We start from the raw sequence: 26,497 nt of genomic DNA on the forward strand, positions 1-26,497 counted from the left end.
ATCACTTCTTGCAAGGCAGCTTTCATTTCTCTTTGAAAAAGTAGGCCATCTGCCTAGCAAAAGCAGGAGGGCATCTAAACCAATGGCCATTACCCCTGCTTTCCCTTCGGATTCTGTCCATTATTCCATCCATCCATCCCATCCTTCATTCCTTTCTCTAAACCCACTGGACACAGAGCCGACAAAAAATAGAGATTGTCTATGATGAGCTTGTGAGTGCTGTGAAGGGCTGGCCAGAATCAAAGACGCCATAGCCAAGGTTGCTACCACAGTCCCAACACCTTCCCTTCTGTGTCCAGCTCCTGCTCCATCAGATGGCCACAGGCCCATACAACGTGCCACCCTAGGCCCTACGTGTGCACTGAAAACCTAATTCTCTCATCTGCATGAAATGTAGAATATTTCTTTTCATCATGCTTTCAGCTGAGATAAAACTGAAATTTTTTACTAGGAAATTTTATTAAGAAGTGAAAAGCAAAGCACACAAAGACACAGAAATATTGATATAGAATTCAGTTTACTAATTCAAACTTAACCAGCATTTTATTTATTATTTACTTAAAATTCTTTATTGTTTAAAGTATTACATATAGTATTACATATGTCTCCTTTTTCCCCCATTGACCTCCCCCCCCCCCCCAGCATTTTAGTCAAAGCTAAAATAAAATCTGGAATTTCCCTAGTCCCTCTTCCTTACCCCTCTCTGGGACACATGCTCAACAAAGTTAGCTGCACTCATTTGGGAGTAGAGTTGGGTTGGCATTATTTCTAAAACTAAAGGAATCCTCAACTGCTCCCTAAATCATCACTTTCTGATGATGTCTTTTGAGCCTCCATCCTTATCACAAACCATATACAGGGCATGGCTTGGAAACCTGAAGCATGTACGTTGAATATCATCTGACTAAAATATCGCAAACCATATTCCTTACCTACCCCTTCACTCTAGCCCACCCTCAGCACTTAACTTCTACTCTGCAGTCATCTTTGTTGCCTAAAAGAAATACTACTTCCTCTGTAGCCTTTACAGATTCCACCACTGACTTCCAGTTACCTACCTTCCAGTCATTTCCTCTCTCCCCTTTGGGGTCTCTGCATCTATGAGGCCTTGGAAATTTTACCCTTTCGTCATCCTTAATCCCCTTACTACCTGTCATCATAGATATTCTGATGCTCCTCTACAAAATCTGTGATCTGCACGCCTAAGGGGACCAAAGAGTTACAAGAAGTAAATTCATGAATCCATATATAGTCACCAATATATAGCCTATGAACTGAGAAAATGTGCTATACTTACAAGTACTTTTTTTTTAAATATATGTAACTTCTGCTCTGATTAATACAATGCAAAAGAAAATAAAATCCACAGTGGCTTTTGGTTGGTATGTATATATGTTTAAACCAGGAGATATTAAAAGTACAATGTGGAGGTTTCATGAAATTTTTATTTTATTATTATCACTTTTTTTAGGGTTGGCAGACCCAGCTGAGACTTTATTTTGGAAAAAAACACTTGATTTGGCTTTTAGTTGGGGGCATGGATAAGAGGTGGTCCCCCAGGCAGTAAACTACCCTACCCCAAGGGGCTGTCCCCTGCACAGCTTTTTCCACAAGCTTGGAGGACAGGAGGGCCACAGTAGTCAGTCACTTGGGCAGGACATCCAATGACTCAGACACCAGCTTCCCATCAGGGTCTCAATCTTCTTCACAACCGCCATTCTGAAGGAGCTGGTGCTGGTGCGGCTGAAGGAGCCAGGACCCCTGCCAGAGACCAAGCTGGGCTGGAAGCCCAGGCCATAGCTGAGGTTCCGATAAGCCAGGCTCAGCCCAAATGATAGCGAGTGGTGGTGTTGGTATGGACACTCTGGTTCTGAATCCGACTCTCCAGCTGGTTCTTCTCACCATCCAGCAGCTTGGTATAGGTGGCAATCTCCATGCCCAGGGCCAGCCTGACGTCCATGTGTTCCTCCTGGTACTCACACAGCCGCCAGTTCTCAGAGTGGCTTCCAGCTCAGCCACCTTGGCCTGAGCATCCTGGACAGCCAGCTCCCCATGCTTATCAGCATCAGCTATAGCAGCCTCCAGGGAAGTCTTCTGGCTTTTGAGGCCCTCGATCTCAGCCTGGAGTTGGCTGATGTTCTGGTTCATCTCAGAAATCTTAGTCTTGCCCTAGCCATTCTGGCTCAGTGGATAGAGCGTCGGCCTGCAGACTGAAGGGTGCCAGGTTCAATTCCAGTCAAGGGCACATGACCGGATTGTGGGCTCAATCCCCAGTAGGAGGAATGCAGGAGGCAGCCAATCAATGATTCTCTCTCATCATTGATGTTTCTATATCTCTCTCCCTTCCTCTGTGAAATCAATAAAAATATATTAAAGAGGAAGGAAGGGAGGGAGGGAGGGAGGGAGGGAGGGAGGGAGGGAGGGAAGGAAAGAAGGGAGAGAGAGAGAGAGAGAGGGAGAGAGAGAGGAAGGAAGGAAGGAAGGAAGGAAGGAAGGAAGGAAGGAAGGAAGGAAGGGAAATCCCAGTCTTTGTCATGCCTGTGCTTCCCAGCTCCTCACACTTGATCCGGTACATGGTCTCAGCCTCGGCATGGCTGCAATTAGCCATCTTCTCCTACTGAGCTTTGACCTCTGCAATGATGCCATATAGGTCCAGGGAGTGGTTGTTGCCCATGGACAGTACCACAGACATGGAGATCGGGGCCTCCAACTAACCAGTCTCCTCTTCATACAGCTGCCTGAAGTTGATCTCATCAGTCAGTCCTTCCAGGCAGGACTCCAGCTCTACCTTGTTTGTGTAAGCCACATCCACATTCTTCTCGATGAAGACAAATTCATTCTCCATCTCTGTGTGCTTGCTAATCTCATCCTCCTACTTATTCTTCAAGTCCTCCACCAGCCCCTGCATGTCACCAAACTCCACCTCTAGACTCAGTTTCTCCTGAGCCAACGCCGCTGAAGGTTGTTGATACAGTTCTCAAACATGTTGTTCATGTTACTGCGAGTCATCTTCTGCTGCTGCAGGAGGTTCCACTTGGTCTCAGAATCTTATTCTACTGCTCCAGGCTCCGCACCTTATCACTGAAGGAAGCAAACTTGTTGAGGCTGTTGATCTGCTCCTTCTCTTGGTTGCACACGGGCCTGGATGTTGGAGTCCACCTCCAGCTTCAGAGGGCTCAGCAGACTCTGGGTCACTTGGAGAGCTGTGATGCTCTCCATACTCCCAGCTCCGCCATAATCCCCAGCAAGATTCATGTTGAACCCAGGCCAACCCGGTAGCTGCCACCCACCTTGGAAAAGGTCAAGGAGCTTATGTGGGTGCCAGGCCCACTTGAATTGAGTGGCTGCTGAAGGCCCGAGGCCAGAGATGGACACCTTGTAGGTCTTCTGGGTCACCCTTGTGGACATGGTAGAGGCTAGAATGGAGGCGAGAAGGCTGGACCAGACAGAGATTCGAGAAGTAGCCAAAAAGTTGCCTGAAATTTTGTTTTTAAATAAGAGCCCTCATTGGATTCCTGCTTCATAATATACAAAAAGGGCCAACAACTTAAATGTAAGAGCTAAAACTATAAAATGGTGATAAACCTTCATGATTTTTAATTCATTTCAGACATGACACCAAAAGCATGAGCAACAAAGGATTTCTCCTTTGTTAGATAAACAGAACTTCAACAAAATTAAAAACTTCTGTGCATCAAGGGACATTATTAAGAATGTGAAAAGACTACCTACAGAGTGGGAGAAAATATTTGCAAGTCATCTACCTGATAAGGGTAAAATATCCAAAATATGTACAGAACCCATACAGCTCAACAACAAACATAATTTATCCAAAGGAAACATATAGACAGCAAACAGGCACATGAAAAGATGCAACATCATTAGGCACTAGGGAAGTGCAAAGTAAAACCACCATGAGATTCCACTTCACACCCACTAGAATGGCTATAATTTTAAAAATAACAAGCACTGAGAGGATATAGAGAAATTAGAACCCAAATACATTGCTGGTAGGAATGTAAAATAGTTCAGGCGCTGTGGAAAACAGTTTGGTGGCTCTTTAAAACGTTAAAAATAACCATATGATCTAGCAATTCCTCTCATAACAGAAAACCCCAAAGAATTGAAAACAGGTACTCAAACACTTACACACACAAATGTTCATGGAAACATTCACAATTAGAGACCCAGTGCACTAAATTCACGCAGAGGTAGGGTCCCTAGGCCTGGCTGGTGATCAGAGTCAATCAGGGCTTTCAAGCTGCCGGCTGGGGCCTTCCTTCGTTCCGTGCCACCCTCCTGGTGGTCAGCACAGGTCACAGCAAATGATCAAACTCCGGTCTCTTGGTCAAACTCCTGAGGGGACACTTTGCATATTAGCCATATATATATATATATATATATATATATATATATATATATATATATTTTAAATATATTTTATTGATTTTTTACAGAGAGAGGAAGGGAGAGGCATAGAGAGTTAGAAACATCGATCAGCTGCCTCCTGCACACCCCCTACTGGGGATGTGCCTGCAACCAAGGTACATGCCCTTGACCGGAATCGAACCTGGGACCTTTCAGTTCACAGGCTGACGCTCTATCCACTGAGCCAAACTGGTTAGGGCTATACACACACACACACACACACACACACACACACACACTCTCTCTCTCTCTCTCTCTCTCTCTCTCTCTCTCTCTCTAGAAGCCCGGTGCACAAAATTTGTGCATGGGGGTGTGAGGGGGTCCCCTCAGACCAGCCTGCACCATCTCCAATCTGGGGCCCCTCAGGCCTAAACTGGCAGTCGGACATCCCTCTCACAATCCTGGACTGCTGGCTCCTAATCGCTCACCTGCCTGCCTGCCTGGTCACCCCTGTCCCCCCGCCAGCCAGCCTGATCACCCCTAACTGCCCCCCTACTGGCCAGATCACCCCCAACTGCCCCTCTCTGCCGGCCTGGTCGCCCCTAACTGCCCCCCCCCCCCGCCGGCCTACTCACCCCTCACTGCCCCCCTGCCAGCCTAATCACCCCCAACTGCCCCCCTGCTGGCCTGGTCGCCCCACACAGCCTGCTTGTTCAGTCGTTTGGTTGTCCCTCACTAACCCCCCTGCCAGCCTGGTCATAGGCAGCCATCTTGTGAGGGTGTGATGGTCAATTTGCATACTGCCTCTTTATTATATTGGATAGGATTAATAGCTAGCCAAAAAGTAGAAATAACTCAAATAAATGAATCAATGAATAAAACATGGTACACACACACACACACACACACACACACAGATAGGCAAATCCATAGAGACAGAAAGCAGATTGGTGGTTGCCAGGGACTGGGGGAAGGAAAGAATGGGGAGTAATGGATACAGGGTTTTATTTTGGAATAAGTGTTTTGAAACTAGATAGACGTGGTGGTTGCTAAATGTCACTGACTTGTTCACTTTAAAATGTTTAATGTTATACTATGTGAACTTCACCTCAACAAAACTAGTTTCAAGATCACAAATTCTTTAAAAGCTAATGGAGTCAATTTCTTCTTCAGAGTCTATAGTTCAGAAGAGCAGCCTTCCAAAGGGTTATCCTTAGTTTTATAATATTAAGTCATAAAGCTAAAATAATACACTATTTCCATAAACGAAAAAGGGGATCATTGTCACACCCATTTTACCCAATAACTGTGGCCAATCTTACATTTAAAAAAATTCCTTGTCAAAAGAAAAATAAGCCCAAATGTAATTGTTTGTTAATTCAAGTTAAAAAGTTTTTATTTTAAAAGTCCTCCAAAGACAACTCTAGACCATGGCAGTTAAAGCCATATCTATCTAATCTGCAAGGAAGATTCCAGAAGAGACCTGGCAGGGTGGCTCAGTTGGTTGGAGCGTTATCCTGTACACCAAAAGATTACCGGTTTGATCCCTGGTCAGAGCGTGTACAGGAGGCAACCAGTTGATATCTCTCTCTCATATCAATGTTTCTTTTTCTCTCTCCCTAAAAAAAATTAAAAAATCAGTAATCAATCAATAAAATAATACCCTTAAAAAAAAGATTCCAGAAGAAAAAGTAGAAAAGGGGGTTAATCCTTCATTGATTTTCTATAATAATATGTAGTCTTTCTTCCTATAGTTCCCCCATGTTCTGGCTGTTCTCTGAACACAGGAATTTGATAGTTCAATGAGATGTCTAATGAATACTTCTAGTTACAACCATAAATGTGGACTGGAGCTAAGACTAGGGAAGGAGACTGAGATTTGGAAAACAACAGTCTTAGACTCTTCCAGCCAGGATGAGACGAACCAGGGGGAATACGCGCATTTGCAGAGCTCTAACTAAAAGAGCTATCTCCGTTCCCTCTACCTACCCCTGGTGTCATGCAAGTTTCCATTCCCACCACCAAGAGTATAGTAGTGGTAGATCTATTCCAGGTATCCCAGGTTATTGAAGTTCTGGAAATATTTTCCTTAAAAATTAGATTATCTATGGTAATACATCTTAGATTACTAATTCCCAGAAAACTGCATGCAGAAATGCACCTAACATGATCTCATTTCCAGCAATGTAATGTCCCACTTGACAGCCCCTCAGGCCTGCCATTACTGCCAGAGAGCCCTTCTGGTATCCCAGATGGCACAGGGCTGCACCCTATCAAATCTGTGATATGCGCTGCAGACTGCTTCTACAGACAAGCTCTTTCTAGTAATTTGTGTGTACCTTCTTAAAAATAAGACCAACATAATAGTGAATAATTATCTGTACTTGCTTGGATTCCAGATAAATAAGAGTTTCCTTTTTTTTTTTTTTACAGACAACTGCCACAGTTCTTATGCATAATGACCCTATGTTTAAAAGAAGAGTAAAGCTGAGTAGGAGGTGAAATAACCTTTCAAATTAAACCAGTGAATTATCACAGGGCCAAGCATTAGTAGTTTCAGTTCCTAGAGTTTTAAAGCCATTTTATCCTTTAGCTACTTTTTTTCCTACACAGGAGCTCAAATACTGCTACAAGGAGGAACAAGCAGACATAAACAGTTTACAAAACTCCTCATAAACAGCCCTTCAATTTAATCAGGTTGTTTATTTAACAAAAAAGGAAATTCCCTGCCTAGTCCAAAGAAACACTGTATCTGTGCTGTGAATAGATATTCTAATAATTTTTACTTTGGAAGCAACAAGTATTTTAAGAGCAATATGAAAAGGTATAACACACACAAACTATTATACACAGATATCGTTCTTCAGTATGAGTCCAAGGGTATGTAGAGTATAGTTCTAGACACTTCCTAATGAGAGTGTCCTGCTCTGTCTTTTCTTTTTTTTTCTTCTTTTTCTTTTTTTTAAAATTATTATAATTAAATCTTTATTGTTCAGATTATTACATTTGTTCCTCTTTTCCCCCCCCATAACTCCCCTCCTTCCAGTTCCCACCCCACCTTCCGCCCTCACTCCCCACCCACTGTCCTCATCCATAGGTGCACGATTTTTGTCCAGTCTCTTGCCGCACCTCCCACACCCCTTCCCCCCCTAAGAATAGTCAGTCCATTCCCTTTCTATGTCCCTGATTCTATTATAATCAACAGTTCATTCTGTTCATCAGATTATTCATTCACTTGATTCTTAGATTCACTTGTTGATAGATGCATATCTGTTGTTCATAATTTGTATCTTTACCTTTTTCTTCCTCTTCCTCTTCTTAAAGGATACCTTTCAGCATTTCATCTAATACTGGTTTGGTGGTGATGAACTCCTTTAGCTTTTCCTTATCTGTGAAGCTCTTTATCTGACCTTCAATTCTGAATGATAGCTTTGCTGGATAAAGTAATCTTGGTTGTAGGTTCTTGGCATTCATCACTTTGAATATTTCTTGCCACTCCCTTCTGGTCTGCAAAGTTTCTGTTGAGAAATCCGCTGACAGTCATATGGATATTCCCTTGTAGGTAACTGAGTTTCTTTCTCTTGCTGCTTTTAAGATTCTCTCTTTGTCTTTTGCTCTTGGCATTTTAATTATGATGTGTCTTGGTGCAGGAGGCAGTCAATTGATGTTTCTCTCTCTCTAAAATTCAATTAAAAATCTTTTTAGCCCTCGCCAGTTTGGATCAGTGGAAAGAGTATCAGCCTGCAGACTGAAGGGTCCCAGGTTCAATTCCGGTCAAGGGCCCAGGTTGTGGGTTCGATCCCCAGTAGGGGGTGTGCAGGAGGCAAGCGATGAATGATTCTCTGTCATTATTAATGTTTCTTTCTCCCTCTCCCTCTCTGAAATCAATAAAATATATTTTTAAAAATCTTTTTTAAAAATCCATAGAATGTACAACAGCAAGAGTGAACCTAATGTAAACTTTGGACTTTAGGTGGTAATGATGTGTCAGTGTGGGGTCACTGACGCTAACACATGTCCCACTCTGGTAGAGGATGTTGACAGTATGGAGGCAGAGGATATATGAGCACTCTCTGTACTTTCCACCCAATTTTGCTGTGAACCTAAAACGACTCTACAAAATAAAGTCTATTTTTTAAAGTATTAAAATATTTGTATATATTTTTATTGATTTCAGAGAGGAAGGGAGAGGGAGAAAGAGAGATAGAAACATCAATGATGAGAGAATCATTGATCGGCTGCCTCCTGCATGCCCCGCACTGGGGACCAAGCCCGCAACACAGACATGTGCCCTGACCGAGAGGGAATCGAAAAGTGGCCTCCTGATTCATAGGTCGACACTCAACCACTGAGCAACACCAGCTGGGCAAAATATTTTTTTAAAGTACCATATATATATGCATGCTATGCATGTAAATATAATCTAACTTAATTCTCACAATAACCCTAGAAATTAGATGATGCTAGTGGATGTATTTCTATTTTATAAGTGAAGAAACTGTGAGTTAAAGAGGGTAACTCAGACCTGACTACCGACCTGACTCTAGCACAGCCGTGGGCAAACTACGGCCCGCAGGCCAGATCCGGCCCGTTTGAAATGAATAAAACTTAAAAAAAAAAAAAAGACCGTACCCTTTTATGTGATGTTTACTTTGAATTTATATTAGTTCACACAAACGCTCCATCCATGCTTTTGTTCCAGCCCTCCGGTCCAGTTTAAGAACCCACTGTGGCCCTCGAGTCAAAAAGTTTGCCCACCCCTGCTCTAGCACCATGTTCTTTCCACACCCTTGACTTCATTTGACTGCTCAAGCACTATCCAGCATTATTAGCCAACACTCACAATGAGTCCTGGGAGTCTGCATCTGAATAAAGAGCAAATTACACTTGTAGCTTCAGTTCTATAGCACATGGTTTAAATTTGCAAAACATGCTCAGTATATACAGTAACAATTAATCACAACACTTAAACTAACAAGAATATTATCTCCCTCTCTACTTTCCCGGGTAGCCCAAAGCTGACAGATGTTTATAGCTGCTTTATGAACTATGAGGCTGCATTACATGTTAGCAGCCATACTGAGGTTCACTCAGTTCTAAACCAGCAGAGCCTGGAAGTCCTCCAGATCCACATACTCAGCCTTAGAAGGATACAGGGTTATCTGGGTCCCTTTGCAAACCAATAAGCACTTCCACTAGAGGAAGGCAGCTATACAAAATTTGCAAAAGTAGCAAATAATCAAAGGGAAATAAAAACACCAAGGGCAGACTTAACTCCTCATCCACCCACAGTGGTGAAAAATAACTGAATTTTGATCCTAGCCCATTAAAAAGAGTGAGAAAAGCAGGCTTGTCATTTAAGGATCAGAAGCAAACTCAGCAGTTGTGGGAGATGAGTCTTGGCAGTGAAAAGAGGGCCCAAAATAGACGTATTAAACAAGGCTAGGTGAGAGTTCTGATCAGCATGTATTTTTAGTAATTGCACATTTGTAACTTTCACATGTCCAGTTCAAAATTAGTCTAGCTATCAATCTTTTAAAAAATATATGTTTTTTATTGATTTCAGAGAGGAAGGGAGAGGGAGAGAGATAGAAACATCAATGAGAATCATTGATTGGCTGCCTCCAGCACATCCCCCCACTGAGGATCGGGCCTGCAACCTGGGCAAGTGCCCTGACCAGAAATCGAACCATGACCTCTGGTTCATAGGTCAACACTCAACCGCTGAGCCACACTGGCTGGGTTAGCTATCAATCTTTTAAAATGCCAGAAAAGTTATACCTACCCCACAATCGTCCTCACAATGGAAATAATCATGTGTTCAAGGAGAAACATGTTTTAGATGACGGTAAAACATCACAAAACAAGACTGGTATAGGAAACAATAATAATTCTTACACTGTCCTTGTCAATCACTGCAACTACAACTGAATTTAAATGAACTTACTGTTTTGCTCTCATCTAGAGCTCAACCCCTTTATTCTCTAGCACTGAAAAAACTCCTGCATCATTTTGAATATTTCCAACAGTAGTTCAATCTGTTGTTTCCCTTCTGTAGAAACTTTTTGAAAACTAAATATTTGCATTTTTAAATACTTGAATATTTACTAATAACAATTTCTAAAAAAAACTGCTAATGACAGTTTCTAGAGCTAAATAACAGGGAATCGATATGTAAATTCTACCCATCCTTTAAGGTTCAAGCCAAGTGATTGATTATTGTGTCACAACCTATAATGGAACATTAGTTGAATACAGGATACAGAAGGGACACATAGTATAGGAATATAAATTTATAAGGAACACAACTATAATCCTACAAATTTCTTTCAAAATGATTTCTACCACACCTACAAGTTGCATTTCAACTGATCAAAATCACTGTTATAAGTATGTCCCACACTTCAAAAGCTAATAGCAAAAAAATATGATGAATATCTCCACCTTGGCTTTTTACTAGTGAGAATTAAAGGTTACTCATAACTTAAATATTTACTAAAAGATAATTGCAAAAAAGCATCCTGAAATCTCATCTTTCATCGTTCTGAAACAAAACTACCCTAAAAATATGAACTAAACCAGCAGTTTTTTAAAATTAAAAGGTAAAAATTCCAAACATCATATCACATAAGCAGATTCTGTCTATTTTAAAAAATATATTTTTATTGATTTCAGAGAGGATGGGAGAGGGCGAGAGAGGTAGAAACATCAATGAGAGAGAATTATTGACCGGCTGTCTCCTGCAAACCCCCTACTGTGGATCGAACCCAAAACCTGGGGATGTGCCCTGACGGGGAATTGAACCGTGATCTCCTGGTTCATAGGTTGACACTCAACCATTGAGTCAAACCAGCCAGGCAAGTTTTGTCTATTTTGTAAATCATAATGTATGTATTTCAATGTGCACTTTAATATGAATTAGGTAAAAAACAATGTATTTATTTGTTGACAAAGAAATCACAATTTCTTATGTCATTATTTTAAACTAAATTATACAATGTGAATTATTTGGTAAATGAAGGAAAGGTAGAAATATATTTACATATTAACATTCATTTATTCATTCAAACGCTATTTCTTGGTAATGTATATATGCCTGACTCTTGTCTAGAAACTAGGGCTACACTGAAAAGCAAGACAGCGGAAACCATTGCTCTCATGGAGTGTGTTTAAGGAGGGGAGTCATATAACAGGTAAATGAGGTAATAACAGACAATAATAGGTGCTAGAAAGATGATGTGACAGTGTATGACTTGGAGAGCTATATCAGAGAGCCAAGAAAAGCCTCTTTGAGAAAAACGAACAGATTAATCTTAAATGATTCATCTTTTACTTAAATCATTTGTTACATGCTCCCTCAGAATAGTGAAGAGAGTTTTTAAAGTCCTACAGAAGATTAACGCTAGCCATGAGCTGGGCAGGTGCACAGAGGGTCTTCTCAGGAACCTTATGAAGTATCAAGCAGCTAGCTGGTCCTGACCTCTTCCTGGAATGACTGATGTATGTGCCTGTGCTAAAATAACTAATACTAATAATCTTGGGGACAAATCCCAGGTTACCTACAGGCAGTTTAGTAAGTATTACCTGAAAGATTAAAAAGAAAAGAAATGGTTAAGTAAAGTCCTAAAACATCATATTTAGAAAGTATACTTTTTTTCCTGGTTTCTTTTAAAGAATTGGTGACTTCTCAAAGAATATGTTAAGTATTATCAAGGTCCAAACAGATTATTCACAGAACATTTCTGACAACTTGCACCTGCCCTAATGGATAAATTTGGTTTTGCTGCCTTCTTGGCACCGTTCTACACAGAGGTCTCCAGGATGTTCTTTAAACTCAAACATAACTGTATCCTCTGCTCCGAAGAAGGGTTAGGAGAGCACAGTTCAAATTCAGCTAAGTTCTGGGGCCTCAGTGTGAGGAGCATGTTGTCCTGTAATTTGGAAAAAGGCACAGAATTGGAAATTTGAGGGGGAGATAAGACGGCTAAACTGGTTGCCTTCTTTCTTCCTGTGCTTGGCCTTCACATTGCATCAATACCAATCATCCTAGGTTCAAGTCAGAAACCTAGGAGCTACCAGAGCCACCTTCTTTCTCCCTCTCCTTCCCCTCTCATAACCAATCTGTTACCAAGCCCAGGGGATCTCTACATCTCTGAAATCCGTCTCCTTCTCTCTGCCACTAACCTGATGAAAGGTATTTACTTGACAGTACCACGGCAGTAAACTAACGGTTTCTCAATATAGGTGCTCTCCCCCCTCCAATTTATTTCTATTCTGTAGCCCAAATTATCTTTCAAAACTAAAATCTGGTCACATTTCCTACTCACCCCTGCTGTTTTTTAAATCCTTACCTGAGAATATGTTTATTGACTTTTTTTTCAGAGAGAGAAAAACAACAATGTGAGAGAAACATTGATCTGTTGCCTCCCATATATGCCCTGACCCGGAGATCAAACTGTAACCTAGTTTAAGTGCCCTGATCAGGAATCAAACGTGCAACCTTTTGGTGTATGGGATGACACTCCTCCAACTAACTGAGCCACCCGGCCAGGGCTCACCCCTACTTTTATTAAAACCCTTCAAATGGCCCTGGCCAGTGTGGCTCAGGGGATAGATCAGCCGTGGGCAAACTACGGCCCGCGGGCCAAATACGGCCCGTTTGAAATGAATAAAACTAAAAAAAAAAAAAAGACCGTACCCTTTTATGTAATGATGTTTACTTTGAATTTATATTAGTTCACACAAACACTCCATCCATGCTTTTGTTCCGGCCCTCGGGTCCAGTTTAAGAACCCATTGTGGCTCTCAAGTCAAAAAGTTTGCCCACCCCTGGGACAGATCATCAGCCTGAACACTGAAGGGTTTTGGGTTCGATTCCCAGTCAAGGGCACATACCTGGGCTGCAGGTTTAATCCCCAGCCCTGGTTGGGGCATGTGTGGAAGGCAACCAATCGATGTGTCTCTCTCACATTAATGTTTCTCTCTCCTCTGTCTCTCTCCCCCTCCCTTCCTCTTTTCCACTCTGAAAAGCAGTGGAAAAAATATCCACAGGTGAGGATTAACCAAAATACACACACACACACACCCTCAAATGGCTCCCATTACTTTTAAATCACAACTATAATCATACTAGAGGCCTGATGCATGAAATTCGTTCAGGGGCTCGGCCCTCATGGCAGTCCGGGCTTCGTCTGGAAGGTCGTCCGGAAGGCTATCCGGTCTAATTAGCATATTAGCTCTTTATTATATAGGATGGGTGAAAATACAGATGAAATAAGATTGGCCAACTATTGATTAAGGCTGGAAGATGAGTACATTGAGTTTATTATACTATCTTTCTTCTGTGTATGTCTGAAATTTTCCACAATAAAGTGTTAAAAAATGAATAACAACCGAGAAACAAAGACCCAATGCCAAAGACCATGGCTGACAGCACCTCCACGGTCTGGCTCTCTGACCTCACTTCATGTTTGTTCTCTGCTTCACTAATCTAACTGGCCTAATTTCAGTTCTTCACATACACTACACTCTCTCTTGCTACAGTGCTTGCACATGCTGATCCCTCAATGTGGAATGCCCTTCCCAATGCCTAGTTAACTCCTCCTCATTCTTCAGAGATCAGGGCATCCTTCCCTAAGAAACTCCTGTCCACCCTGTCCATATAAAGGTCTTTTGTCAAGTGCACTCACTGACGGATGTTCTTTTTCTAGATAATGGTACCTCAGTTTATAATCAAACATTTCTGATTGTGATTATCTGTAACCTTCATAAGAGCAGAATCCATACTTTTGCTTATCAGTGAATACCAAGCATCTGCAATAGGACCAGCTTTTTAAAAGTAGTTGTTGAATAATCTATTACTATTTAAGACTATCAAGGCAACCGCTTTCAAACTTTTATAAGAAAACATTCTAAATTTAAAAAGAAAAATGTTATTTTGGCCCCAGTTTCGCTCAATTTGCTACAGAGAAATTGTTCATATTTATTCCCTTTGAAGATCCTTTCATTTGAGATACTGGAGTCCTCAACATTCCTGTGATAAAAGTATCATGATCACCAACCAAAAATAACCACACAAATCCACCCCCTGGCCTCTCTTCACTCTTTGTGGTTGCTTCTCTTCTCCCCTCCCCCACGTCAGCATCAAAGAACTGGAGACACTTGGGGATAAATTCCCTGCCAGATCCCAGGGGCTTCCTCCGGTTCCTGCTCCAGGGGGCTGGCACACAGACTTCCATTAGAAATGCTTCAGCACAGCCCCAGGAGCTGACTCGGACCTGCTTCCCATGCGATCACACTAACATGCCTTCGCCAGTGTATCCCAGGCATCACCACACTGCCATTTAAATGGGCTTAGCTTTTTACTTTAGCAAAACTCCTGGGTGATAGGCAAAAAGCAGAAGAGATTAGAAATTAAATCTGATTTAAATAAGTTTGGCTATTTTATCATGTTAACATTCAGTGTAGCAATTCATGTAACTATAGAGTGACATCTTGAATATTAATTTCAATACTTCTTAGAAATACAATGCTGGCACTAAGGACCATTAAGTGCTTAGGACCCTAAGAAAGAAATGGCCAGCCAAGAGACTCAATTTATCAAAATAACATCTAAACACAAAACTACATGAGGCATTTGGCACAGGCTTCACTAAGTAATTCAGACATCATCAATCCAAATTTATAATGGAAAAGAAGCCAAGTAAAAATTTAACTTTTATTCTATGACCTAAGTAAATCAAGAGTAGAGTCCAAAAAAAAATTTAGACACCCTCATTTGAAAATAATCCATGTTAACTACAAATCACTCTTGTCAGTTAAAGCTAGATGGTGAGGACTTCACTAGGAAATAGTCTAATGCCATGAATATACGTATCTATAAATCAAGAAAGTTCTGTAATATGTAGTTCAGCCTATTAACTGGCATTGCTACTGGTAAATAAGTCTGAATTAAGAAGGTCCTTGAAATACAAACATAAGAGGAAGAAGGATCTACTATAGTTTTAAGTAATATTTTTAAACACAAAAGTGGTCTTTAACACCAGAGCAAGAGAGTAAGTAAACCTTAAAATTCCTTTTTAATTATTTGGGGCAACATTCTTCTATCTACTCAAAGCTGAATAATGGCATTGAAAGACCTTCATGCATTTTTAGAAACTTTTTTACCAAGTTCAGTAAAAAAGTTTAACAGAAATTATCTTTCAATCCAGGAAGTAAAGTTCTCAAGACTGATTTATCACTTGCTCAGTATAAAACCAGGACGAAAGAGTAGACCCGTCTGAAAACTAGACCATTCCTACCTGCAGGAAAGACTGCATTTCAATTTCAGACAGATGAAACCTGTCTTTAAGGAAAGATTTCATATACTATTACAGTATTTATTTGCTGACTGTGACAAGTCTCAGATGTCTGCCCTTGTACTTAACTAATTCCTCCTGCCATCATTAGTCCCATTCTGGTGTTTATTGGGAGCAATATGGTTATATATAACAGGACAATTATTAAGTAATTCCTCTTCTGGTTTTCTCTTTATGAAGTGTCCAGCCGGCATGACTAGTGGTTGAGCTTTAACCTCTGAACCAGGAGGTCATGGTTCAATTCCCAGTTAGGGCATACAACTGGGTTGCAAGCTCGATTTCCAGTGTGGGACATGCAAGGAAGCAGCTGATAATGATTCTCTCTCATCATTGATGTTTCTATCTCTCTCCTTCTCTCTAAAATCAATAAAAACAAGTTTTGTTTTGTTTTTAAAAGAAGTGTGGCTCTTTATCTGGCAGCTACTAGGAGAAGTTCTAAGTGGTGGCCTGTATTGCCAATTAAAAGTATATATGCGTAAGGCTCCTACACAGCACTGACCAAATGTTTAATTTAATAAGCCAGTCAGTGTGTGTATGCCTCCTCAAGTACCAGGGCCCTTAAGAAGACTGTTCATGTCTATCATTCCACAGACCTTGATGTGTCTTGTTCATTGTACAATTTGCCAGCTAATCTCTTAAAATGTGTAGAGAATTTTTAAAATAAGCCTTCTAATTCTTTATCTGTCAGCATATTGCCTACAGGTGGAATTAGGTGACAGTTTCCAGTTCTATTTTCCCAGGAAAAAGCTTTGACTGGAGAGAACCAAGATGGTGGTGCACGTAAACGCCTGTACTCTCCCCCTCCCACAATCACATCAAAATTACAATTAAAACACAGAAACGCCTGAAATCTGGCTGAATGGATGTCTTACAACTAGAGAAGTAAAGAAAGCACATCGAGACTGGTAGTCAGGGCGGAGACACAACAGGCTGGTCCGGCACCCACATACAGCGTGTTTTTAAGCAGAAGGGATATCTCCAAGGCCTCCAGTGAGAAGCAGGGGTCCCAGACCCATACCAGCCCCCAAGCCCAGGGTTCCAGAGCTGGGAAGAGAAGTCCCAATAACTTCAGGCTATAAAGAATATCAGGGATTGTGGCTGAGTGACACATAAGCTGCTGGAGTCCCAGGTGTTCCTCTTACCAGGGCCCTTGCACGAACTTACACAGTCTCACTTCCTCTGAGCTCCTGCACCAGGGAGCAGCTTTGGGAGAAATCCAGGGACATAGGGGGTGAAACTGGACTGTTTGGCATCAGGGCAGGAACTCGGGGTGGCTTTCTCCCACACAGGGGTGCTTGCAGGGGTCATAGTTCCTGTGCTGGCACCTCCCCATCACAGAGCTGACTGGCAGACATATCTGAGTTTCCATCAGCTTGGCCCACACTGTTCACTCAGAATTCCTGAGACCCTGCCCCATCCAATTTGAAGCCCCATCCAAGCTGTATGAAGCTGCTTTTCCATATGAATGGCCTGTCCAGGCTCAGGCTTCAGACTTTGCTAAAAACTCTCAACCAAGCAGCAGCTGGAGTCAAACCTATCAATAAAAGGCCCAAGACCTGGCAATAGCACCAGCCTACATTGCTTCTTAGCTGGGTCTCGCCTAGCACTTCCTAGCCCAATACAAGTAGCAAACATCTGCAGATCTCTCTGTAGCTTCTGCCCGGTGACCCCAGGCAGTGGCTGACTTTGCATCATCCAGGAGGCCCAGAGCTAGTGCACCCACTTCAGACCATATCAGTGTATAACTTCAAACCATACCAGGTTACAACTCTACACATCACACGCAACACTCTCCAAGGGGCAGACTCAGTGAGCACCAAAGAGCCACTGAAGCAAGTCCTGCTCCATAGGGGTGCCTCCTGTGCAGCAGCTCTTCCATTGTAGACACAACTGGTCCTCACAGCCAATTGGCCTGGAGGTAAATTCCTCCCAGTGAAGCCAATAGCAATCAAGACTCAACTACAACAAGACTGTGCACACAGCCCACACAGGGGTGCACCTAGTGTGCCCAGCTCAAGTGACTAGGGAGGCTGAGCCACGGGGCCCTACAGGACACCTAATACACAAAGCACTCTAACAATTCCAGGAGACATAACAGCTCTACCTACTACGTAGGAACAAACACAGAGAGGCAGCCAAAATGCGGAGACAAAGAAATATGTCACAACTGAAAGAAATGGAAGCAAGCAAACTACTGGATACAGAGTACAAAACAATGCTTATAAGGTTACTCAAGGATCTTAATGAGAGCTTTAAGGGACTTAATGTGAGCTTCAAGAAAATTAATGAGAGCATCAAGGGACTTAGTGAGACTTTCAAGGATCTTAGTGAGAATGTCAAAGACATGAAAAAGGACCAGTCAGAAATTAAGCATACACTAACTGAAATAAAGAATAATTTATAGGGATTCAACAGTAGAGTAGAGGATTCTGAGAATCAAATCAACAATTTGGAATATGAGGAGGCAAAAAACACCCAACCAGAAGAGCAAAAAGAAAAAAGAATCCAAAATTATGAAGATAGTGTAAGGAGCCTTTGGAACAACTTCAAGAGTACCAACATTTGCATTATGGGGGTGCCAAAAGGAGAAGAGAGAGACCAAGGTATTGAAAACCTATTTGAAGAAATGACAGAAAACTTCCCCTAGCTGGTGAAAGAAATAGACTTACAAGTCCAGGAAGCCCAGAGAGTCCCAAACAAGGTCCACACCAAGACACATCATAATTAAAATGCCAAGAGTGAAAAACAGAGAGAATCTTAAAAGCAGCAAGAGAAACACAGTTAAAAAACCTTCAAGGGAGCACCCATATGACTTCCAGCTGATTTCTCAACAGAAACTTTGCAGGCTATTCAAAGTAATAAATAGCAAGGACCTACATTCCAAGATCACTCTACCCAGCAAAGCTATCATTTAGAATTGAAGGTCAGATAAAAAGCCTCACAGACAAAAAAAAGCTAAAGAAGTTCATTGCCACCATACCAATATTACATGAAATGTTGAAGAGTATCCTTTAAGAAGGGGGGGGGGGGGGGGAGAAGGAGAAGGCGATAGGGCGTAGGAGAAGGAGAAAAAATAAGAACAATAAAATGGCAATAAATACATATCTATCAACAACTGAATCTAAAAATCAAAATAAATGAACAAGAAATCTAATGAACAAAATAAACTGATGAATAAAATAGAATCAGAGACAGAGAAACATGGAACAGATTGATGAATTTCAGAGGGAAGAGTGGTGGGGGAGCTTAACCAAAGGTCTTATATGCATACTAGAGACCCGGTGCATGAATATGTGCCCCGAGTGGAGTTCCTCATCCTGGCCAGTGATCAGGGCCGGCTGGCTGGGGAAAGGGACCACAGGAGGTTGGCTGGCCACGGGAGGTTGGTTGTGGGACCACACTGACAACCAGGGGGCAGCTCCTGCGTTGAGCATCTGCCCCTTGGTGGTCAGTGTGCATCATAGCTACCGGCCGGTCGTCCAGTCGTAATGGTCACTTAGGCTTTTATATATATAGATTTGCATTATCTATGGACATAGACAATAGGGTGGTGAAAGCCTGGGTCGGGGTGGGAACCAGGTGGAGAGGGGCAATGGGAGGGAAAAGAAGGGACATCTGTAATACTCTCAATAATTAAGATTTTTTTAAAAAACTTTGACTATAGCCCTGACCAGTTTGGCTCAGTGGCTAGAGCGTCGGCCTGTGGACTAAGGAGTCCCTAGTTTGACTCCGGTCAAGGGCATGTACCTTGGTTGCGGGCACATCCCCAGTAGGGGTGTGCAGGAGGCAGGTGATTGATGTTTCTCTTGGATGTTTCTAACTCTCTATCCCTTCTCCCTTCCTCTCAGTAGAAAATCAATAAAATATATTTTAAAAAACAAAAACAAAAAAACTTTGACTGTATATATGAGTTTTCTGATAAAGTCTGAGCTATACCCCTAGCCATCTTAAGGATTATTGTGTCCACACTACAGCACTAATTCTGCAGAATGGGTTGTGATCTTCCCATGCACAACCTAGGGCAGTGATGGCAAACCTTTTGAGCTCGGCGTGTCAGCGTTTTGAAAAACCCTAACTCTGGTGCCGTGTCACATATAGAAATTTTTTGATATTTGCAACCATAGTAAAACAAAGACTTATATTTTTGATATTTATTTTATATATTTAAATGCCATTTAACAAAGAAAAATCAACCAAAAAAATAAGTGTCATAGGTTTGCCATCACTGACCTAGGGGATTATCATTATCAAGAAGCTCCTGGATCATCAATCCAGAATACAAAAGAAACAAGTTAGGGTACTAAAACTCAACCTACGTAGTGTAAGAGTTTAACATGCAGGAAAACAAATGAAACATTCAGCTAATCAGCCAGATCACTTTAGCAGGCAGTGCTTTTGAAGCACAGCCACTGCTACCAATAAGAAGTGACCCACCAAAACAAGTGCCATAAATCCTGGACTTCACTACACAGCAACAAATTCTCTCCATATAAGAGCGAGAAAAGGATTTATTGTCTGTGTTCTTTTCAAACTTATACATAAAATAATGCCAGTCTACAGGAGTATTTATAAATTCCAAAAAAATGACAATATATGGATGACACACTAAGGATCAGGATCTAAGAATTGCAAAAGCATATATGATGCAGGCTGGGTTTTTATTACTTTTGTTTTGTTGGTTCTCCTAAAGTTAACTATTTAAAGGCTTTGATTATATACTTGAATAATGAAGGTGAAATTAAGTTTCACACAAAAGAGCAAATACTAAGCAAAATATTTTGAAATGGGTAAGTCACTCTGATTAGGTAAAACCCTTAACAGTTCTAGGAATGAATGACTTGACAAAAATATGGTTTATTAATCTGTTTGCTTTTCTTCCTTTACTAGAAACCAGCTGGCCATTGGTTTTACAGATCTGCATCTTATATCAAAGTTTATTAACACTTTACATAACTGATGGTTATTGTTTTCATTAGTGTTACTAGCATATAAAACAAAGAGAGCTGATATAATCAACTGTTTCTACCCTTTTGCTTTTCAGTTAATAAATTTTCTAATACCTTTGTATATTATTTGCAAAGAATTATAATCATTAAAACAAGGAAAAGTCTAAGATAAAACTGGACTATGAAAGCTAATCATTTGAGCATATATAAGACATCACATCCTAATTAGGCAATACACTTAAAAATATTCCTTAATATAAAAAGTAAAATGTAAGAAATTTAAATATAAGTATGCATCATTTAGTGAGAATATGGAACAAATGGAAGCTCTGTAGCAGTTAATCTTAGAATTCACTTGAGATAACCAATGTGAAACTAACAAGTAGCCTAACTTGTTATATTACATTACCCCAGACTGTCCTTTTGTGGCTTCTTTGCCATTTTACAGCTATGCTTAATGCTGCATATTACTATCCTTAATTACCCCACTTTCTCTCTCTCTTGGTTTTTGTTTTAATGAGACTATAGAATAATCTAAAAAGAACATCCATCTACATCCATCTACCTACCTGCATCCATGCCTGCATACCCTGCTGTGGGAAACCGCCTATGGTCTTTACTAGCAGAGAGGTGTGGACAAGGAGCCCAGAATGCTGGTGACCCTTGAGCTCTGGCAAAGGTCAGGGCTATGCACCCACTATTTAGTCCAGACAATGGTAGCCGAAGCAACTTCCCCACCAGATAGTCATGTAAATCCTTATTGATAACATAGTCTGTCTGTTACTAGAAATTGTCTGCCTAAGGGCTATGGGTAGATCCCAAAGTGAATAAAAGGATGGCAAGGCCTGAGCACAAGTGGAGTCCTTCCTCTTGGGATGGGCTCTCGCCTGGCCCCCCAATTTCCAAATTATTATTTCTTGTCTTGTCTCTTTCATTTGCGTGCGGCCCCTTCTCCAGAGCCCAAACCCTGAACCACACAGGACGTGGGTCATTCACATCTGGCACCTTGATGGACCTCTGGAGAAGTTATCGCCCTTCCTTCCACTCTCTCTAAAAATCAATGGAAAATATCCGTGGGTGAGTATTTTTTTAAAAAAAAGATGAAATTGACCATGTCAGCAAGCTGTCTAATTCCTAAAATAGGCATCTACTCCTAGGAAACCTGGTGAAACTGTAAATACGAAACAAAAATATTGGAACTCTTACACTTACCTTTATAAATGTTAATAATTTACCTTATTGTGTCTTATGCAACAAGACATTATCTAATATTATTATTGAGGCATCATTATGTGACTAATCATTCACAGTTTTGTTTTGTTTTTTGTTTTTTTGTTTGTTTTTTTTAAAATATATTTTATTGATTTTTTACAGAGAGGAAGGGAGAGAGATAGAGAGTTAGAAACATCGATGAGAGAGAAACATCGATCAGCTGCCTCCTGCATATCTCCTACTGGGGATATGCCCGCAACCCAGGTACATGCCCTTGACCGGAATCGAACCTGGGACCTTTCAGTCCGCAGGCCGACGCTCTATCCACTGAGCCAAACCGGTTTCGGCTGTTTTGTTTTAATTGAGAGTGTTTTATACAACATAACCAAGTAGGATCTATTCCAGGCCTGCAAGGATAGTTCAATATCTGCAAGTCAATTAATATGACACACAATATTAACAAAATGAAGAATAAAAATCATATGATCTTCTCAATAAATGCAGAAAAAGCATCTGACAAAATTCAATATCATTCATGATTTAAAACTCTCAAAATGTGGCTCTAGAGAGAATGTACCTCAACATAATAAAAGCCATATATGACAAGACCAAAGCTAACACCATACTCAAAAGTTAAAAAACTGAAAGCTTTTCCTCTAAGATCAGGAATAAAACAAGGATGTTCACTATCACTCCTGTTATTCAAAATAATACTGAAAGTTAATTAGGCAAGAAAAATAAATAAAAAGAACCCAAATCAGAAAGGAAAAGTAAAACTATCAGTATTTGCAGATGATATTGTGGTGTGTGTTTTTCTTCCTTAGGAAATAAATTTTTTTTATATGTATTTTTTATTGAGTTTTTACAGAGAGGAAGGGAGAGAGATAGAGAGTTAGAAACATCGATGAGAGAGAAACATCGATCAGCTGCCTACTGCATATCTCCTACTGGGGATGTGCCCGCAACCCAGGTACATGCCCTTGACCGGAATCGAACCTGGGACCTTTCAGTCCGCAGGCCGATGCTCTATCCACTGAGCCAAACCGGTTTCGGCAGGAAATAAATTTAATAGTAACAAAACACTATTAGCACAAAACATAACAATTTGATTTGGGCAACCAAATACTGGAAACAACCTAATTGTGCATTAGGAAAATAATTTACTATCAACCACAAAAATGTTCATTATGAAGAATGTGGCAATATGGAAAACAGTTCAGATGCTAAAATTTTATTTATTTAATTTCTTTTCCAATGACATGGTCTCATATATAAAAAAAAAAGCAACCCTGATGACTCCACCAAAGAAAGAATAAACCAATTCAGTAAAGTTTCAGGATACAAAGTCAATATACATAAATAAATTGCATTTCTATACACTAACAATGAACTATTAGAAAGAAAAATTTGGAAAATAATCCCATTTACAATTGCATCAAAAAGAATAAAATACATAGGAATGAATTCAACTAAGGAGGTGAAAGATCTGTACACTAAAAACTATATGACATTGGTGAAAGAAACTAAAGAAACAAATAAATGGAAAGGTATTCCATGCTCATGGACTGGAAGAATATTGTTAAAATGTTCATGCTATCAAAAACAATCTACACATTCACAACAAATCTCTATCAAAATTCCAATGATATTTTTTACAGAAATAGAAAAAATAATCCTAAAATTTGTTTGGAACCACAAAAGACCCTGAATAGCCAAAGCAATCTTGAGAAAAAGGAACAAGGATGGAGGCATCATGCTTCCAGATTTCAAACTACATTACAAAGTTACAGTAATCAAAACAGAACAGTACTAGAATCAAAACATACACATACATGAATGGGACAGAATACAACCCAAAAATAAACCCATGCACTTACGGTCAATTAATTTACAACAAAAAAGCCAAAAATATACAATGGGGAAAGGATAGTCTCTTCAAATATAGTGCTGGGAAAAGTGGGCAGCTGCATTCAAAAGAATGAAAATGGAACCTATCTTACACCATACAAAAATATCAACTCTATTAAAATAAAGACTTGAGCCCATGCTGGTTTCGCTCAGTGGATAGAGCACTGATCTGTGGATTGAAGGGTCCCAGGTTTGATTCCGGTCAAGGACACATGCCCGGGTTGTAGGCTCTATCCCCAGTAGGGAGGCATGCAGGAGGCACCTGAACAATGATTTTCATCATTGATGTTTCTCTCTCTTTCTCCCTCTCCCTTCCTCTCTGAAATCAATCATATATATATATATATATATGTATATATATGTGGTTTTTTTTGTTTGTTTTTTTTTAAATAAAGACTTGAAGATAAGACCTGAAACCATAAAACTTCTCGACAAAACATTGGGGGTAAGCTCCTTGACAACAGTCTTGGCAATGAGTTTTTTTGGATTTGACACCAAAAGCAAAAGCAACAAAAGCAAAACTAAACAAGTGAAACTACATCAAACTAAAAAGCTTCAGCACACTATGGGAAACCATTAACAAAATAAAAAGACACTTTTTTAAATAATTTATTTTTTAAACATATTTTTATTGATTTCAGAGAAGGAAGAGGGAGAGATAAAAACATCAATGATGAGAGAGAATCACTGATTGGCTGCCTCATGCATGTCTCACACTGGGAATTGAGAGCACAACCTGGGCATGTGCCCTGACTGGGAATCAAACCATGACCTCCTGGTTCATAGGTCGATGCTCAACCACTGAGCCATGCTGGCCAGGAGAAAAGGCATCTTATCTTACCATAAGGGAGAAAATATCTACAAATCATTCATCAGATTGGAGTAATATCCAAAATACATCAATAACTCATACAACTTAATAGCAAACATTCTGATTAAAAAGTGGGGAGAGGATCTATATAAACATTTTTTTCAAAGATGACATACAAATGGCCAGCAGGTACATGAAAAGGTACTCAATATGACTGATCATCAGGGAAATGCAAATTAAAACTGCAATGAGCTGCTTTTCTGAGGAAACACACAAATGCTGCAGTTGGGCCCAGAGGTCCAAGGGGCCCTGGAATGGGAGGCCACTGCAGCACCTAGCATCCGGAGCCAAGGTCTTAGCTAGGGTCAGGGCTGGGGCCATAGAGTTTACGGAGGCAAGGCTGAGGACAGGAGTGGATCCCCGTCACCAAGCTGGGCTGCCTGGTCAAAGACAAGGAGATCGAGTCCCTGGAGATCTATCTCTTCTCCCTGCCCATCAAGGAATCTGAGATCACTGACTTTTTCTTGGGGGCATCCCTCAAGGACTAGGTTTTAAAGATCATGCTAGCACAAAGCAGACACGTTGCTGGTCAAAGGACCCAGTTCTAGGCATCTGTCGCCATTAGGGACTACAACAAACATGTTCTGGATGCTAAGTGCCCAAAGAAAGTAGCCCCAGTCACCTGTGGGACCATCATCCTGGTCAAGCTCTCTGCTGCCCCTGTGCGGCAAGGGTACTGGGGAAGAAGCCAGCAGGCCCCACACCGTGGCTGCTGGGCTCTGTGCTGGTGTGCCTCAGCCCTGCCCCCCAGATGATGGACACTGGCATCATCTCAGCCCGTGTCCAAGCATCTGCTGCTGATGGCTGGTATCACCAGCAGCTACCTTCGGCCAGGGGCTGCACTAGCACCCTGGGCAACTTCGCCAAAGCCACCTTTGATGCCATCTCTAAGATCTACAGCTATCTCACCCCCGAGCTCTGGGAAGAGATTGTGTTCACCAGGTCTCCCCATCAGGAATCACTGACATTTGTAAAGGCCCACACCAGTTTCTGTGCATGGACCCAGGCTCCATGTGGCCACCACATAATTTCATACAAGAAAAGTACAGTGAATTGCCCTGACCGGTTTGGCTCAGTGGATAGAGAGTCGGCCTGTGGACTCAAGGGTCCCAGGTTCGATTCCGGTCAAGGGCATGTACGTTGGTTGTGGGCACATCCCCAGCAGGGAGTGTGCAGGAGGCAGCTGATTGATGTTTCTCTCTCATCGATGTTTCTGACTCTCTCTATCCCTTTCCCTTCCTCTCTGTAAAAAAATCAATAAAATATATTTTTTTAAAAAGTACAGTGAATTAAGTCTGTTTAAAAAAAACAAAAACGCAAAGAGAGATCAGCTCAGGCCTATTAGAAAGGCTGTCCTTAAAAAAGACAAGAGCCGAAACCGGTTTGGCTCAGTGGATAGAGCGTCAGCCTGCGGACTGAAGGGTCCCAGGTTCGGTTCCGGTCAGGGGCATGTGCCTGGGTTGCGGGCGCATCCCCGGTGGGGGATGTGCAGGAGGCGGCTGGTCGATGTTTCTCTCTCATCGGTGTTTCTGACTCTCTATCTCTCTCTCTTCCTCTCTGTAAAAAATCAGTGAAATATATTAAAAAAAAAAAGAAAGAAAGAAAAATTCCTTTCTAAAAAAAAATAAAAATAAAAAAATAAAAATAAAAAAGACAAGAGATAACTGTTGGATGGGAGAAAAGGGAACACCTGTGCACTACGTGTGGGAATGTAAATTGGTGCAGCCACTTTGGAAAACAGTATGGGAACAACTAAAATAAAAAATTATAAACAGAACTACCATATGATCCAGCAATTCCATTTATGGGTATATATCCAAAAGAAACAAAATTAC

At 41.1% G+C, this 26,497-nt stretch overlaps 1 protein-coding gene and 2 pseudogenes across 7 annotated transcripts in view; 1 reads left to right on the top strand and 2 right to left on the bottom strand.

The window, feature by feature from the left end:
- The window catches only part of SMIM29 (small integral membrane protein 29), a 130,567-nt gene that overhangs the window by 83,566 nt on the left and 20,504 nt on the right, over positions 1 to 26,497 (bottom strand). The window lies entirely within an intron of this gene.
- LOC308521877 (keratin, type II cytoskeletal 8-like) lies at positions 1,645 to 3,408 on the bottom strand (annotated as a pseudogene). The gene is made up of 2 exons: positions 2,522 to 3,408; positions 1,645 to 2,169 (listed from the first exon to the last, which is right to left on the bottom strand). The product of its transcript is annotated as a keratin, type II cytoskeletal 8-like (transcript).
- Positions 3,422 to 25,724, top strand: LOC308521135 (small ribosomal subunit protein uS5-like; annotated as a pseudogene). The gene is made up of 2 exons: positions 3,422 to 3,460; positions 25,013 to 25,724. The product of its transcript is annotated as a small ribosomal subunit protein uS5-like (transcript).

This window comes from Myotis nattereri, assembly GCF_964212035.1.
Source record: "Myotis nattereri genome assembly, chromosome: 6".
Taxonomy (NCBI): Eukaryota; Metazoa; Chordata; class Mammalia; order Chiroptera; family Vespertilionidae; genus Myotis; species Myotis nattereri.